The sequence below is a fragment of the Physeter macrocephalus genome, chromosome 4, assembly GCF_002837175.3.
Source record: "Physeter macrocephalus isolate SW-GA chromosome 4, ASM283717v5, whole genome shotgun sequence".
In the NCBI taxonomy this organism is placed as follows: domain Eukaryota; kingdom Metazoa; phylum Chordata; class Mammalia; order Artiodactyla; family Physeteridae; genus Physeter; species Physeter macrocephalus.
In genome coordinates this window covers 15,918,722-15,937,438 of record NC_041217.1, presented here as the reverse complement: position 1 = coordinate 15,937,438, position 18,717 = coordinate 15,918,722, and the positions used below count along the sequence as shown (strand labels likewise).

Here is an 18,717-nt window from a genome sequence, read left to right as displayed (position 1 = left end):
GGTTTGCTTTGATCCTGACTATTAAAAGTTTATTTTTAAACTCAGACTGGGCAGGAATCCAGCGATGCTCTTTCCCCCTGTAGTACATCCTGGTTTCAGGTCCCTAGCCTGGCGGAATGAAACTAAGCAGCAGGAAATAGTTGAAAAGTGTGGAGACTTGATGGGTGCTGAGCGTTTTTTTTTTCTTCCCTTCTTCCCTTCTATTTTTGAAATTCAAATTGAATGCAATTTTCAGCTCATTTGAGCCAGAATATACTGTGGCTGAGCTTCAGTGGCTCTTAAATTCAAACTCACAGGAGAAAACAGATATCATCTGTCACAGAGGGTGGGAGAGAGGACAGTCCTGCATTTTATTCATGGGAGACGCAGCTCTAGTAACTAATTCAAACCCTTCTGACTAATATACTCATCATTCACCAGCAAACTTATCAACTAATCAATGAAACCTTGAAGACACCCATCTTATGAGGTCTGGGAGCAGTTTCCCCCTCACTGTAAAGGAGATAATTGTTCAAGTCTATTTTTGTATCGTTGGGATTTTAATACCTTTTTTGCAAACTGAGACAGAAGATTATGGCAATCTTTTCTGCTGCCCTTCCTGACTATTTTCATTGTTTCCATCTTTGATGTCTTTGTCAATGCGATTTATTTATGACTGAGAATTAGCAGAAAGCTTACTGCTGGCAAAGTGTGGCCAAAATTTTTAGTTTTTTTTCTTTACTAAACAGACTGCCTGAAAAATATTCTTCTTTCTTGGGGCAAATGTTTAAGTACCAATTAAAAGAGAAGGATCCACTTATTTACAGGGTGGCTGTTTCAGGATGTCTTGAGAATGCCTCTCGGGAAACTTCTGCCACGGGGTGTGTGCTCAGGGAATCCGAATGGATTTGGACACAGGATAATTTGACATCTCTCCTCTGATTTCGGAAAGGATGTGATAAAGCAATTCTGGTTCTGAAATGTAGCTTTTATGCTTTGCCACTGGTGCTTATCTTTGACTGTTTTCGTGTTAGCTAAAATTTCCTCGGGAACACGAAGGCCATTAGCTTTCTCTTGCTTTTGTTGTTGAGGTTCATGAGAGACAAGTTAATTATGATGCTATTTCAAAGTAAGTAGGAGTCAAACAATTAGAGATCTCTAAATACTATCATTTCTAATGAAGTGAGTTCATAGCCCTCAAACTTGGAGTTTAAAAATGTTTTGCAGTAAGTGTATGATCAGTCCACATATGTTTATACTCACACCTGCGTGCAAGCACGTGTGTGTGTGTGTGTGTGTGTGTGTGTGTGTGTGTGTGTGTGTGTTTTACGTGTCCCCAAGTTCTCCAAGAATGTGGCAGCAGGAATTTCCGGTCATTTTTACATTAATAAAGGCATCAACCACTTTACCCTGTTAGTAGCAATGTGCTTATGCTTTAGGTTTCTGATAGAAGGCATTTATTTCACTTCCTTTATAAGAAAGAAGATCCTGACTTTTTAACCTGTTTTCTCACTATTATACCCTAATATAGCTACCAGGACTACATTGTTATTTCTTTCTATAAGAAACCAAAAACCTACCTTGGCAGGGAATCCAAATTTTTAGATAACTATTAAATTAGTTAATAGAATTTGTTTTTCTCCTAAAATATCTGCTGTCTTCAATATACAAGTATTATAATTACTGAGTGCTTACTATGTGCCAGACATTCATTGGGCTAAGATTTGCAAATATATTTTTTTTTTGGACGCGCAGCCTCAGCGGCCATGGCTCACGGGCCCAGCCGCTCCACGGCATGCGGGATCTTCCCGGACCGGGGCACGAACCCGTGTCCCCTGCATCAGCAGGTGGAGTCTCAACCACTGCACCACCAGGGAAACCCATTGGGCTAAGATATGCAAATATAAGATGGTAGTTCTCTAGCCTAAGTGAGGTAAGACATTGGAGATGGAATGTCAGCCTCCATTGGCTGGGAGAAGAGGCTCGTAAAGGTAGCCAGTTTGTCAAATGATTCTCAAATATGCAGTCCCCTCCTTTTCCTCGGTTGATAATCACTGGTATAAAACAAATATGATCTAATTTGGAGGTGGGAGAAAGGATGATACTCAAAATAGTCAGTGAAAAAGATAATAAAGTATGCACACTGGGGTGCTAGATGTACAGTGTTCCTTAAAAATGTTTATGGCATTGAACAAGGGAAGGACCAGAGGGGTGCTGTCATCCTGCACTGTAGGATGGGTAGCCCAGGTGTCAGTGGAAGAAGCAAGGAGGACCAGTTCAGGAGGGAGGCAAAGGTGGAGTCAAAGGGAGGACGCTTGAGGGAGGGGGCTCGTGGGTACGCAGGAGCCCGCTCATCCCAAGAGAGCTGAGCGCTAAATTTCGAGGAATTTTGTGAGCCAGTTTTTCATGAAATATTATGAAAAATTAAGTTATATAAATGTACAGTAAAGCAATTATCTTAAAAATAAAAGTAATAAATACTCAGAACTTACCTCTGGGGATGGGGCTAAAGAACTGGGAAGTGTTGAGTGGAAAAAAAATGTCAGAAGGTTGGGTTACGTAAGAAGAATGGTTTCATCTCCGTGGAGAGCAGGGCATTGAATTAGCCAAATGGTTTGTGGGTGATTTAGAAATAGCTATTGACTAGTTTTAATACTTTTTATTCTTATTATAGCATATGTTCACTCTGGCAAATTTGGAAAATAGAACAATAGCTTACATTTTTATAATGCTTTCTGTGTGCCCCACACTTTTTAAGTGCTTTAAATATAATAAATCATGAAATCCTGGAAACAGCCTTATGAAGTAGTTGCTATTATCCCATTTTAAAGAAGGGGGAATTGAGGTACAGAGATGTTCAGAAGTTTGGCCAAATACAGGAGCTTTGATTTGAGGGCAGACACCCCCATCTTGGAGTTTGCTTTGCTGTACTGCTACTTGATGGAGCAAATGGCTACCACCAGCGTAACTCTGCCACCTGGAGCATCTCTGAGAAACTGGACCAAGAGTGGGATCATTTAGGAGGGAGACAGGGAGGGGGCTCTTTTAGTTGTAGACAGTTAGGATTTGAGCTGTAGGGAATCTGAGGCATGAGGCTCCCATAGCAAATCAGCCTGGAAAAGGAGTGATACCCGAGCCAGAGACAGACAACCCTTGTGTGTGGTCGTGAGAAAAGGTTGGTCACTACAGGGGTGAAGCATAGAAAGAAGAGCCTTAAGGAAAACTAAACTTCAGGAGGAAAAACAAGAAAAAGAGGCAGTGAATGAGAGAATGAACAAGTAGAAAGGGAGGGGGAGTATGAGAGACATAAAGGACAGTGTCATGAAGATAAAGAAGGAGCATTTGGGGGGGAAGTAGTGAATTAACAGGGCCAAGGGCTTCAGTGAGATTTTATAATGGTGACCATATAATTTATGGTGCAAATTGAATCGCTTTGTGAGTGAACGGGGGAGGAGTACTACTGATAATCAGACTGGAGACAGAAATAACCAGCCAACAGTGACGTATGGTCAGGCTAGGCTTTCAGATACACAAAACTGGCAGATTTCTGAGAGTTCATGATGGTCGAGAAAGGATTCTCTTTAACCAGCATTTACTGAGCATCTACCATGAGGACTGCTAAGGGCTGAGGATAAAGAGACATATGGCAAAGTTAAAAAGTATTTTGTGGAGAGAAAAAGACAGAAGCATAATCCATGCCTACCCAGTAGTCACTCTTCACAGTTTATTAATAGCTTTTTCTACGAATTCCAATGTTTATAGAGATACTGATCTAACTAGTTTCGTTTTCAACGAAAAAAGGCAACCATGCCACATACAGGTCTTCTGTTTACTTGTTAACATATGTACTCTTTTCACGAGTATGTATTTAGTACCCCCTTAGATGGACACATCATAACACATATCATAACATATATGACCATTCCCTTAGTGATACGCATTTAACCCTTCTACCTTTTTTTGTTTCCAGTAATGCTATGTAATTTTTTTATTCTTGTGTTTTTATTCCTGTAGAACAGATATCTAAATTAGGATTGCTGAGCCAAAGTGTATCCACCTTTTCAATTTTATAAGAAACTATCAGTGGATCATTAAAAAGTTACATAAATTACATATATACAACTTATACAATGTTATAAACCACTATAAACATTGTGTAAATGAACACATCTACCAGCATTGTATGACTATCCGCTTCCTGGTTGGCCGTGGTTCTATCAGACTTTCAAATCTTTTGCCAATTTACTATTGGGAAAAGTGGTGTCTTAGAGTTATTTCAACCTGCTTTTTAAAAGTTATGAATGAAGTCAAGCACCTGTTATGATTTTTATTGGTCATTTGTATCTTTTTTAGTGAATTTGCTTGTTCATAGTCTCTTGGCAATTATTTCTATTGAAATCGTCATCATTTTCCTTCTTTGTTGTCACTGCTTGCACACTAAGAATAGTAACCCCTTTTCTCTTAAATGTGTCACAGAAATCTTTCTCTGTTTTATTTTACCTTTTTATTTTGCTTTGGATGCTCTTTCATCTAGGAGAAGTAGTCAAGTACGTTTATTTTGATTTTTTTTGTAGCTTCATCTAGCTTAGATTGGATCCATCTCCAAAAGAAAGGAAAGCAATATTTATTTTATTCTAAATCTTTTATATATTTTTCAGTGTGATTCTGGAGTCCTGTGCTCATAGACTAGTTGAAAAGATGGCGGCAGAGAATGGGTATTTCCATGTCATTCGGTTGGTACTCTGGGGGATGCCCAAGTGTCATGGGGCCCCAGAAGTGGGCTCTTAGGACGTTGGGCAGAGGGGAAGGAGAGGTGTGGCTGGGCTTCCCGAGGGGTTGATGTCTAAGCTGACCCCTTAAGGCTGAGGCAGCAGGGGTGGGAGGGTTTCCAGCTGAGGGAAATGACAAGCCAAGGAGACTCGAAAACTTTGAAAAGTCAGGAGGCTTTACAGAGCAGGGAAAGAGAGGCCCCATGGTTTCTCAGGGTGGGTCAAGGGAAAGCATTTTCAATATGCGGGGGGAAGTGTTTTCCTGAATTCTTTAACATCTCCACAAAGAACAGTTACTACTTTTATGAGAAAAAGGAATTTTAAGCTGAAGGAAAGGAAACTCCAAGAGTGGGATTAAACAAACTAAATAATAAATCAATAAAGATAAGAAGCCCCTCCCCCCAAAAGTATTAGGGGTGGGACAAAGCAGGAGAGGGATCCTTGTTTGAAGATTAAAAGTATCGTACATGTCCTCCTTGATCTCTTTGTGCCTTACTTTGGGACGGGCTGGTGACAGGTACCTCCTACTGAACTTGGCCTCCAACCTCTCAACTTCCCAGCCTCACTGCGGGTCACTCTAGAATACGATCCTATGATCTGTAACGAGGTCCTTCCTGACTAACTGGGCAGTTGAAATCTCCACAGCATTATCCCATACACACTTCTAGTTCTGTTACACCGTTGTGTTCTTCCAATCTTCACTTTTAAAAGTATAACTGCATTTCACAATGTATACAAATATCAAATCATTATGTTGTACACCTGGAACTAATGTTCTATTATCAGAGATATCTCAAAAAAAAAAAAAAGCGTAACTACTACTTGTGTGCTCCGCCCACAGGCTTCACACTTGCAGTTCCTTCTATTTGGGTTGCCCTCCATCACTCTTTGTCAGGTCTATTGAGATCCCACTTATTCTTCAAGGCTCGGCCTAAACTTCACCTCCTCCGTGCAGCCTTCCCAGACCTCTTCAGCTAGAAGAACCCTGGATATTGAAATGTGTACTGGTCCCATTTAAGACTCATCCTCAAACGACAAACTGTAGTGATATAGTCCTCCATGTTCCTAACTAGATGCAAATTTCCAGAAGGGCAAGAACCGTGTCTTACGTTTCTTGGCAGTTCTCAGGGCTTTACCATGGTGAAGTTCCATCCTCCCTAAAAAAAAGACTGGAAGACCAAGCCCATCTGTAGAAACAGACCCATGGACCACAAAGGCAAAGACAGATGAGGGGTGAGAGTGCCCACTGAATAAACAGTCAGAATGTCAAGTCATTTCCTGAAGATAGGGGTTAGGAACTTGAGGAGAGAGTCATTCTAAATAAACCTCCGAAGGGAGTGAGCCTGGGAATGCACAGGGCACGGGTAAATGGATCACCTCGTATTCTTGGTGGACGGCCAAGTTGAAGGTAGACCGAGTGAACAGCTAATGAGCCATACTCACATCTTCCTTCACCTTTGGTGACCAAAGAGTGATATGCTAACGGAAGAGACCTGAGAATATCGAAAGCAGAAAGAAAGGGGTGAGAAGAGAGTTTAAAGATGCCGGAGAAAAAGAAGGATGCTTGCTCCAAGAGAGCAGTGAGTCAGAGAGAGGTTCTTCAGACGGGATGTGAGTCAGAAAGGAAGATGACGTAATAAACTTGGCAGTGTGTTGTGAGTGAGGACAGTGGTGAGAATGTCGACCCTGGACTTGGAGAGGAAGGATGTCCAAGGAAGCCACGTGGCGCCTGATAATTTGAGTGATGTCCGGGTGACATGTGTGGGTGGGGAGGTGTTGGGGGATGGGTCGCAGTTTCTCGGAGGACATTGGGAGGATGAGGGCGTAACAGGCGAGGCTTGGATAGAGATCACAGATTTAACACCTTCACCGCGGAATAGCAGCCCCAGTCGGGAAGGGGGCTGGGAGATCTGGTGTGATCTTCTCGTTTGGTCTTTAGGCAAAAATGTCTAAAACGCTTCATGTCATCTCCCAGGACCCCCAAAATGCTTCATGTCATCTCCCAGGACCCCCCACTGTCCACTCTCTGCCTGCCTTTCAGGCCTCATCACCTGCCTCTCTGTTCTCTCTCTAAACTCCAGCCAAGCCAGTCTCCATTCTTAGGGGATAGAATCTCCATTCTATCCCCTAAGCCTTATGTTCTTTCTCATTCACACCTATGGTTCTCTCTGGAATAGTCTTCTGTCCTTTGCCTAACTCCTCTTCAAACCCTAGGTCTCAGCCTAAAAGCATCCTTAAAGCATCCTCCCTTCCCCTTTCCCCACACACTAAGTAAAGCCTTCTTTCCTATTTCTTAACGCTTGTGGGACACATTGTTACTTCTGGACTGTCACTTTTCTCTTCTAGATTGTGAGTTCTATTCAGTCTCATGTTCTAGCACTGTACCAGTCACAGAGTAGTTGCACAGTAAACATCTCTTGAGTGAGTGAAGGAAGGAAGAAATACACCTTTAAGTGACAAATTTTCACCACCAATCGTTGACCAAGCCCACCATGTGTCTTCTGAAACCAAGTACAATCAGATTTGATTCCAGTGTGACTTGAACATTCCTATGCAGATTTGGGAGACCGGGGGTTAATTTTTTCCTAACATTTTAACCATTTCTCAGTGTACATTTCATTGGCATTAAGTCTATTCACATTGTTGGGTAGTAATCATCACTACCATCCATCCCTAGAACTTTTCATCATCTCAAACTGTAAAACTCTGTATTCATTAAACAATAATTGCCCATACACCCACCTCCCCCCAGCCCCTAGCATTCACCATTCTACTTTCTGACCCTGTGAATTTGATTACTCTAAATACCTCATGTAAGTGGAATCGTATGACATCGCCTGACTTATTTCATTCAGCATAATGTTTTCAGAGTTCATCCAGGTTGTATCATGTATCAGAATGCTACCCCTTTTAAAACTGAATAACATTGCATTGTATGTCTGCATCACATTTTATTTTTCCATTCATTCATTGATGGACATTTGGGTTGTTTTCACAGGAGAACAGTTTTTTGTTTTGTTTTGTTTTTTGTCCGCGTGGCATGGAGGGGGGGGGTCTTAGTTTCCCAATGAGGGATCGAACCTGTGCCCCATGCAGTGGAAGTGAGGAATCTTAACCATTGGACCACCGGGGAAGTCCCAGGAGGACAGTGTTTTAAATCTTGAGATGCATCATCTGTCATGTAATCTAGTAGCCTGGACAATGGTCATTGGTGCAGAAGATAGTGTTTTCAGGCAGGGGAGGAAGGATAGATATTAAAGAATCATCAAATACATGGCAAAGTTAACAAAAATACCCAAGAACATGGAGATTTGAACAGGAGGGAGAGGAAATGTTTCAGTTGCACCATAGCAGCCTTGATGTGAAGTGGGTGATGAAGATGGATGCCATAAATTTCAAAGATAGTAAATATTGAGAAGTAGATTTGAGAGAGATTCATTTTTTTCCCTCTTCCTTGTTATCAAGGTGGAGGAACAGGATGAATGCAAAGGGGCAGAAAAAAATGAGGCTTCATTTGAGAGGAGAAACTGGGGGAAAGAGGTGAGAGAAAGATGGAGGATAAAGGGGAATTTGGCCAGAGTGTAACGGCATTCCACAGGGCACAGGGGCAAGATGTAATGGTGAAGGAGAGCAAATCAAGTCTTAATTCGAAGCCATCCTACAATCTTCATGTAGGAAGGAGATCAGTGAATATCTTCTAGTTAATGACAGTCTGAAGACAGTGGTTCCACAGCCACCATTAGGCACCAGTCTCTCATGTTCAAGGCTTTCTTCTTTTCAACCAGCCTAGTTCAGAAATCTGTTCTTCTTCTTGACTTTTCAGTAGCTGGAAAAGAATTATGCATACTCATTCCATCAAAATCCCTCACATGACTGAATTCTTTCTCAGTTCAAGATCAGAACCGGATTAAACTCTTTTCCCTTAACAACTTCTTAGTTACAGTTTTCTAAGCCTTTAATGCCCTTTGAATTGTCTGCTCTAAGTTCTCTTGGGTAAAAGTACAGTCGGCCCTCTGTATGCACGGGTTTGGCATCCGTGGATTCAGCCACCTGAAGTTCAAAAATATTCCCCCAAATTCCAGAAAGTTCCAAAAAGCATAACTTGAATTTTCTGCACACCAGCAACTATTCAAATAGCATTCACTGTGTATTTGCAACTATTTACATAGCATTTACATTGTATTAGGTGTTATAAGTAATCTAGAGATGATTTAAAGTATACGGAAGGATATGCGTAGGTTTTATGCAAATACTATGCCATTATGTGTGTGTGTGTGTGTGTGTGTGTGTGTGTGTGTATTTATGTATATTTTATATAAGGGACTTGGTATCCGCAGGGGTCCTGGAGCCAATCCCCTGCAGATACTGAGGGACAGCTGTACACCAGTGGGAATAGCCAGATTTTTCTCGTATCCTGTTTGAGGCTAGTGTTCTGCTTCCTTAGCTGGTAGGGCCGCCTCATGGTGCCAGTACCCAGTGTAGCACTGGCCTTGCCGTGGAGTGAGAGGGTGCCATATTTTTGAAAGCAGCCTGCTGAGAAGGGGCCCATTGGGTGCCGTGCCCGTCAAGCTCAACCTCTCAGCCTAGAGGCGAGCAAGGAACTCTCTGAGATATTGCTGGCCCTGAGACTGCATTACCTTTCTGGAAGTGTTCTTTTTCTCTTTCTGCTTCAGAAGTCCAGCTCCTTGGTCCATTTCAAGTTGCCTCGGATCTTCCACGGCTGCCCCTCAGCCCCTTGAATCCATCCTTCTGCAGAATCTCACTGGTCACTTTGCGGAGCCCCCTCAGGCCAAGAATACCTCCCTCACTTTGTTTCTACTTAATCCTGGCCCTTCATGGGGGTGAGGGGCCACGTCCCTTGCAGTCTGTTATTACTTGTAGGTTAGCAGGTGGCCTCTAAGAGAAAAGGAACATTGCCCCAGGCACCGCTCTCCCATAGGCTCTTGCCATTTTGCTACAAAAGGGAAAAATCGAGCCTTTGAAGAGTGTATATACACTCTTCATGTCCTTAGAAAGAGAGGAATGTCTATAAAATTTCAGGAACAGTATTAGATTTTACTCAGTTATCAGAGGGCAGGACTGTTGCGTTACAGCTCAGATTGCTTTTGGAATTAAAGAGAAGCAGTTGCCGCAGCTAGGCATCTAATCTTTTAGTAAAAGCTTATTTGAGAGTTTCTCTCTAGACACTAGTTCCCCCAGCAAGCTGTATTCCGGTAAGACAGAGTGTCCGTGAAATATAGTAATGGGGGCTGTGTTGAGCTATTCTTCTTGCCGGGGGAGCTAGCTTAGTGACAGCGTGCTGTGTCCACTACTCATTTGATCAGATGAAAGCTCCCATCTCTACCTCAGTCCTCCAGGCTTTTTTGTCACCTACACTGCTACCTTCAGATCCGCCGGGGGAAATATTATATGCTTCTTTCAACATATTGAGCTACTGTCCCCAGCATTAAGTGAAACATTATACTTTTTTCTCCCCCCCACCGGGATTTCTAAACTATTGCTGCCAGTGCAGTGTCCCACTCAGACTACCCCCCCCTCCCCCAACAAATCAATCAATCAGTAAGTAACCAGTTCATTTTCCTGAATTTTAAATTGCTAGTTTCCCTCCTATTATATTCAGTTGAAAAATCAAATTAAGAGCCCAACAGAATTTCCTCCCCTCCCTTCCTCTGCCACATTAACATGACCAAACCATTCAATATTTGGATTCAAGGTGTGTTAGAGCCACAAGAACATACATGGAGTGATTTTTTTCCCCATGGGTATTCTCAGTATTCCTGGGAGGGAGGTTGGCTGTGTTGCAGTAGCCGGTTGTGTAGCAGAAAAGGCCAGAGACGAATCGTCTACCTTCTCGGGTTCTTTGCCTCTGGGTTGGACTCTCTACTCAGTTATGAACGTGCGACGTGTCCCTCAGAGCATCTGGCCGAGTTCATCTGTACTGGTGTTTCCCAAATGTGCTCAGACCTGCTGTAGCAGAGTCTCCAGGCCAGGAGGCTGGCATGCTGTGTTTTAACAAGTGCCTGAGGTGCTTCTTTGGGTCTGGCCAGGCTGGGAAACACTGGCCCATTCGTTCCTGCTTCTGGCTGGCAGAGGTGTGCCGGATCTTGGGGTTGTCTGGGGGAGTGGGGAGTTGTTTGTGTGGCCTTTGGCTCTTGCCTGGCTCAGACTTTTTTGTCCTAAGGAGATCATGAACGCTGAACAGCAGGCTCATTTTGAAGGAACCAGGAAAAGAGGGAGTCTGTTTAAAAATAAAAAAACAAACAAAAAAACCCAACCCAAAACAAAAACTGAAGGGTGTGTGCTCTTTTATTTGAGAATAACCTTAGGAGGTATAAAGTTGAAATACTCCTTGGGGCAACTGCCGCTGTATTGCTTGTCTCAACGTGTTTTATATGACAACAGTCATAAAGGCTGTTTCGCCATCCTGTTTAAGTCACAAAACCAAGTGGATTCTTTGTTTCCCTGCGTGAGAACGGCATGTGGTTCCTATTTCCTGATACGGTGGCTTAGAAAAGTGACCTGTTGTGATGACCTGGAAATCTTCTTGAGTATAATCCTCTGGATAGTGGGAGATGATAGAGAAGAGAATCAGGAAGCTTTGGGGTGTGCTGCGGAGAGCTGCTGGATGTAAATATACATAAGGAAGGCAGTGTGCTTTTATTACCTATTGAGTGAGGCAGGCCAGGGGCTGAGGAACAATTGAAAACAGTATCTTGGGTCCATAATTGAGTTTTAGATTTTCTTACCCTACCCGATGTTGCTCTGCTGTTTGTCCAAGTCACATTTCTGCCCTGCCATAAATAAACCCAAACTGGGGCTGCAAACAATATCAACAACCACCAAAAAGCCATGCCACTAACGTTTTGTATATTCATACCACTCTTTGGATTGCTGTGGCAACCATAATTTTAATTATGGAGGGCCCAAGTGATAACTTGTCTATCAGATGTGGCTCCCTTTTCCCTGTGGACAGAACTCTGATTGGAGAGAAGCTTTGTATGTGGATTTTCCTTCTAGGCTAGATTTTATTATCTGCTCTGACAGACAGCGCTTTTGCTCACGGAATGAATCAGAGGAAGCTGAAGTCCTGGCTGAAGGGGCTACTGGACAGAGGCCCTCGTGGAGATGAACTGGACCTTTCTGTCCCAGAGGCAGCCTGACCCACTCATCCCTTGTGAACTGAAGAACCAAACGAGCCATTGCTCTCGAGGGCAGCTTTTGGCTTCCCCTTTGGACCAGTGGAAATCCACATGTTAGGATAGAGACTTGCATGAAGTATCATCTGGTAATCATCTATGACAATGTTCAGGATTATGCTGGAGGGGGCAAACAAGTCATTCCACTGCAGTAGCGGTCTTGGAAATAAACAAATCACAGCAGATTTCCAATCAGAGCCATGGAGGGGAAAATTGCAGGAGAGAGCACATCACCCTTGGCATGTGTCCCCCCTGCCCTTTGTTTCTGGATCTGCTTGCCTGTTCCTTGAGTTTCTCTCCAGGATTGGAGAGGTACCACGCCATATCTAAATATTTCTGGGCTTCCTCATTTGGAAAGCTCTTGCAAAGCTAAATAATCTTCCCCCTAGGTAGGTAAACATAAATCATCGTCTACCTTCTTTGCTCCTTGAGTAGACCTTTTGATACATTCATTAATTACGGCTGCTGCCTGGTGGCACACTGATGGCTGAGTCACTGCCGTGAGCATCTTTCCTGGAACGCCCCCATTTCTGACACTGAGCCTTAAAATCCAATTCAGCATTAAAGAGACTCTCTTCTCTGCGGTGGACAGCCGGATGGTAGCAGGGAAAAGAAATACACCTGGAAAAGGCAGCAGTGTGTTTGCAGGAGTGAGCGTGGGAGAGGGAAGATACATAGAACGTTGTTGGAGTGATGCTTATCTTAAACATGCTGCAACTGTTTCTAACCTCTGGCAGCCCCCGAGATAAGACCTTGATCCTCTGCTCAGTGGATCTGCTGCCAGATCTAGCGCAGTTAATCACCATCCCAGCTTTTGAAGGCCAGAATGCCCATGCAGAACTGTTTAGAAATAGACATCATGGTTCTGATTTCTAATCCTTTCCCACATTATTTTAAAAAAAAAAAAAAAGGGTCCCAATTTTTGGTAAGTCTTGCTTAACTAATGATACAGTCTCTGTTGCGTTTGTTTTGCTTCCACATTCAGGAAGCTTTGCGGCTATGATTGTGATTTGGGGATTTCGGCATGTTCATTAAGCCTTTGTATGAAAGCAGAAGGGTTCTGTTTCTTGTTTGTTAGTTTAATAAGATTTCGTGTTAAGAATGGCCCCGAGAATCTGTCAGAATTAGCGCCGCTGCATATGTGTAGCTCAGCGCTTTGAGACCCTTGAAATGTCTGTTTTTAGGACATCAGCAGGGGGCTAATGAAAAGGCTTTGTTGATTTTAACGAATTGCAAGCCACTGTAGCCAAAATAAATATAATCTGCTTTTTGGCTTAGTTGTCACAGATGATTTTACCTACTAACAGTGATTAAAGAACCCGAGTGGACCAGAAGCATAGCTGCTCTCCAGTGACTCCTGCTAAAATAGCAATAAACAGAAGTAAATAAAGACTTAGGGCATTAGTTATCTTTAATAAACAGTGACACCGAATATGCTGCGTGCGGGTGTGAAGGGGTGGGAGTGGCGGCTTAGGGAAGATAGGGTGTCAAATACCTGCATGGCGCCCGATGGTTACAAAAACTGCCAGTGTTCCTGTGTTGTAGTTGTATCTCACCAGGAAGTGGTTAGAAACCCAGAGAAACGCTCCTGGCTTCCCAGCCCCCCCCCCCCGCTCCAAAGCCAGTCCCATTCATTGCCATTCTGCTTTCATCTTCCCGTGGACTCTGGGACCAGAGGTCGAAATCCTGAAACTATAGGATTAGAGTATGAAAATCAAGGAAGTGTTAATTACTTGTGTAATTATTAACCTTCTCGCTGCAGTAATTCTACCCAGTTAATGCACAGAAGACTAGCATCTATCCTTCCCTGTATTTTGCTACCTTGATGAAAAGAAGAACTTGCCCCAGCTGGTAAACCTGATCCTCAGATGTCCCCAGAAAGGTCTGACTGTGTTTCCCTCATCTCTGCTTCATTTTCACCTGAAGAAAAAAGGCTGTGGTTGAAACCCTCTTCGGTGGGATGTGCGAGTGCCAGCCGAAAGATGCCTTTCGTAGGCAGAAAAACATCCGATGTAAACGCTATGGTGTTTTCCTGTTTTCATTCTTATCAAATGTTTTAAATCGTGCTGTGGATACTTCATCACAGATGGCTAAGCAATTGACAAACAGAGCTTTTTTTTTTTTTACCTTCTTCCTCCCCTGGAGGGTAGATATTATTGTGTTTGTTTTATAGATGCAGACACTGGTGTGCCCAAGGCCCACAGATGAGTCTTGGCAAGGCTCACCTATAGAGCAGTCGCCTTCCAGTACCCTGGGGTAACCCAGGTGTTAGTTGCACTGTTGACTGCCCAAAAGCACATGCCCCCTCACGATTCCAATGATCATAATCTTACCCACGGTCAGACACCTGCAAGAACCCATAGCTGTCATTTATTAAGTCCTTACCATGTGCCAGGCACTGTGCTCTGTGCTTTACAGATAACATGCTGATACCTTACAACAGTTCCATTTATCCATAAATATTTATTGAGTATCCCTAGTATCGGGCTCTGCAGTAGAGATATAGCAGGGAGTAAAATCGATACAAATTCCTGCCTGTGTGAAATTTTTATTCCTGTGAAAGGAGTTAAGACCATAAACACAAATACATTTTTTTTAAAATTATTGTATTAGGGGATGGTCGGTTCTACGGGGAGAAAGCAGGGGAGTTGAGAGATGTTGCAGCCCCTCCTAAGGGCTTTGCTCTTACCCGGCAGAAGATGGGAAGCCCCAGGGGAGTTTTAGACAGAGAAATGAGGATCTGCCTTACATTTTCAAACCCTAAGAGATGGAAGCATTTCCTCATTTCACCGATGGAATGCAGAGTGCAGAGTCAATTCAGTTAAGTAGTTGCAAGAACTTACAGTGTGACTAAGACGCAGAGAGCATGCCGTGTCCTACTCCTCAGCACAAATACTGCCCACCTCTTCCCGATAGAAGACGTGCCTGGTGTCTACGCGAAGTCTTTCTTACCATCAGATGGGAAAAACCTTGTCAACGTTATTATATATATAATCTGGATTTGAAGTCATGAGTCGAGGGACCATTCCGGATCCCATTTGCATCTCTAATCAGTTTCCAAACAAGACAGCAGAATATGGTGAAATCTGAAAACTGGGTAAACTGCGCAAAGTCACAGAAGAAGGACGTGTCAGATCTGGGATGTGAATCTAGTTCTGTTGCCCGACTCTGAATCTCATGCCCTGCTCACGTCATCCTGCTGCCTGTCTGGCATTTATAACCTCAGACACCAAGTTGCATTCAACATATACAGGAATGAGGCGCTGTACTCTGCTGGCCCTGAGTAGATGCCCGTAATTGTGACCTTTCCGTGCGGCTCCTTCTTTGAACCTCTTCTCCTGCAATCCAGGACAGATCTTTTTGGGATAGATTCCCAATTACCAGATGGGCGGCTATGGAAAGCCTGTAGCTGGGGAAAGCAGCAGTGTAATAAGTGACATAGGGTTGCATAGAAGCAGACACTTGAGGGCTGTCCCTAGATTTCATTTGTCCTCAGGAATTTCTTTTCCAAATCCTATAAACCACTGCTAAGTAATATTGATCTCATTGGATATCAGCAAAGGTCTCTTCTTTCTTGGTGAATTTGAAAGGTAAATAGACATCATTAAATATTGTAAACTAATTCTTTTTTTTTAACTTCTTATTTTATGTTGGAGTATAGTTGATCAACAATGCCGTGTCAGTTTTAGGTGTACAGCAAAGTGCCTCAGCCATGCATATACACGTATCCACTCCCTTTCAAACTCCCCTCCCATCTAGGTTGTCACATAATACTGAGCAGAGTTCCCCGCGCTACACAGCAGGTCCTTGTTGGTTATCCGTTTTAAATATAGCAGTGTGTACATGTCAATCTAAACTAATTCTTATGATGAATGCGAAAGGCCGTGGCTAGTCAGATGCAGGCACACAACTGTACATACAGACGAATGTACACACACACACTCACACGCAACCGGAATTCTCTGTTTTCTAGGTCTTCTGTGCAACTTTGGTCTGAGTTATCTTGATCAAATCTATTTGTAAGATTTAAATAACCATGGTCTTTTGTGTGTGGAGCCATGCTTTGCTGGGGGCAAGGCCAAATTCTTGACATGCCTTTTTTTTGGTGAGTTGCATATGTAGTTTTGCTTTATTTAAAAAATTTTTATTTTATATTGGAGTATAGTTGATTTACAGTGTTGTGTTGGTTTCAGGTGTACAGCAAAGTGAGTCAGTTATACATATATGTATATCTATTCTTTTTGAGATTCTTTTCCCATTTTGGTTATTACAGAATATCGAGTGGAGTTCCCTGTGCTATACAGTAGGTCCTTGTTGGTTATCTATTTTATACATAGTAGTGTGTATATGTCGGTCCCAATCTCCCAATTTATCCCTTTCCCCCTCACCTTTCCCCTTTGGTAACCTGGACATGCCTTTTAAAAGAAGTTTTTACATCTAAAATCCTTAGAATTTTGATGGACTAAATAAACAATAGTTTTATAGCACAAGCACAGCATTGCTATTTTCCTTCTCTAAATAACCTTGGATTTCGACCTTGTACTTTTTTTTACCCACAATGCACTGCTACAGGAATGAATGATATACAACTTCATCTTGCTTCCTGCAAGTTTTCCCCAAGTATATTTCTGAAGTCATCACACACTCTGGTTCTACCTCTTTGTAGGGTGTATGTGGCATCTGCCACCATTTCTGTGAATAATATAACAAGATACCGGTGAGACTCAGCCTTAGACTTATTAGAATAAAATTTAATACAGGCGCTCTCTTCATTTTCCATGGAAGTCTTACTTGGGTGTCTGGCATTTTGAAATAAGAGAAAGTAATTATCTTGTTATACAACCATATGCTGACAGGTGGGACGGGCACGAGGAAAAGCTCGATTCTGCTTAAAATTCAAATTAACACCCGGGTCAGCTTTGGCGTGGTGTAGAAACATGATATTTCTCGCCCATGCAGGATGAGTTCGGGTGTGCAGTAGGAATTGCTCTTATCTGATTTCTAGAGAAGAGGCCAGGCTCCGCGATAGCCTATTTGTTTTCTTTCCTTGCATTTTTAAGAGAAGAACAAAAAGAATGTATTCTGTTTTAACAAGTTATTGAGAAAGCAGACTTTGTTTACTAGAAAACACTGTTAACCTAGCAACAGATTTACGCTGGTTGGTGTTCAAATTTCCAAGCTGCTTTTCAGCCTGAGCAGAGAGGTCTAGCTGTGTGATTGGTCTCCTCGCCAAAGCCTGGGAAATAGGGTATTTCTCAGTTCAAACCCAGAAATGCTGTTCCCGTACTGATTGACATTGTGACAAACTGAAGGTAAAAGTATCGGGGTCACGCGGATGACGTTTCCTTTACGGAGGGACAGAATACCATCCTTTGCTTATTAGCAGGTGACTTGGAATCGGCAAACCCTTGGCGCTTGGACAAGTAAGCACACAGCCCTCACACTTGTGATCTTCAGAGTTATGCCAGGCTAATTTTCTTTCGCTTCTTCAGTGGTTCGATATAAATGTTTTACTCTGACATGGAAACGTTAGAGAAGAAAGTGAATTTACACCAGCTTATATTTGAAACAGAGAAAAAAATAGGTCACAGCTCATACCAGATATTTCATTATTATCATTAATATTGTTGGTGGTTTATGAAATGTTATATTATTCATTTGCTATTCATGATAAGTGTGTGATGGGGGGAATACAGCCTTCATTATCTTCATGTTACAGATGAATAAATTAAACCACAGTTTGATCTAAGGTCACAGACCCTCCTCTGGTTTTCAGATTCCCTTTTCTTTTTTCCCCAGATTTTCGTATTTAAAACATAGGACTTTAAAATCTATAACATTGACTTTTATAGATTTTTTTATTTTTAGCCAACACTCTGCTTTATGGTATGTATTTATTTTATTTTAATTCAAATTACAATTGGCTTATCACAGAAATTTGAGTTATGGCGAGGTTCCTTAGATTGCTGTCATTTAAAAAAAATCTCCTAGTGAAAAATTTAAACAATAATAGAGACAAGAAGAAGACAGGAAGAGGGTTTGATGAAGTTTGAATGTCAGGAATGAGATGAGCATAGAGTGTGTCTGTGTCAAGAAGGGTGCACAGTCTAGAACTGTGGGGAGGAAAATTTGCACTTTGTTTCACTCTTACAAATAGGTGACAATGGCCGTCTCATTTTTTTATTCATCAGGATATAAAGTTGAGGTAGAATGAGATGATAGAGACAGCAAGGTTTCCCTTCAAAGGGGCAGTGGTTGTCCAAACTCTGTGTACACATAGGTGATTACATTCATTAGTACCTTTAAAATTAGTACCTTTTAAATGAAGTACATAAAATCAACTTTAGAAGTCTATATCTGAAAATATGAATTTGCCAAGAGGAAACAAAATGAACTCTCCCAGAAGCCGATGTTTGGAACACAATTACAGATGCCTTTGTAGATTTTGCAAACCATGTTCTGCCATCATTTGAAAATAACAGCTTTCAAGGGCTGATACATAAAGACATAAAAGGCATTTTGACACTTAATACAAAAATGGCATTTTGGGCTTCCCTGGTGGCGCAGTGGTTGCGCGTCCGCCTGCCGATGCAGGGGAACCGGGTTCGCGCCCCGGTCCGGGAGGATCCCACGTGCCGCGGAGCGGCTGGGCCCGTGAGCCACGGCCGCTGGGCCTGCGCGTCCGGAGCCTGTGCTCCGCAACGGGAGAGGCCGCGGCAGAGGGAGGCCCGCGTATCACCAAAAAAAAAAAAAAAAAAAAAAAAAGGCATTTT

The 18,717-nt window shown here is 42.5% G+C and overlaps 1 protein-coding gene across 23 annotated transcripts in view; it reads left to right on the top strand.

The window, feature by feature from the left end:
- ESRRG (estrogen related receptor gamma) overlaps positions 1 to 18,717 on the top strand; it is a 665,923-nt gene that overhangs the window by 199,332 nt on the left and 447,874 nt on the right. The window contains exon 1 of one of the 23 annotated variants that reach the window (XM_028488330.2): positions 17,066 to 17,367. The exons of the other annotated variants lie outside the window; for them this stretch is intronic. The gene's annotated coding sequence lies outside the window, so the exon portion shown is untranslated. Of the gene's footprint in view, positions 1 to 17,065; positions 17,368 to 18,717 lie in introns of those variants that run through there. 23 annotated transcript variants of the gene reach the window in all.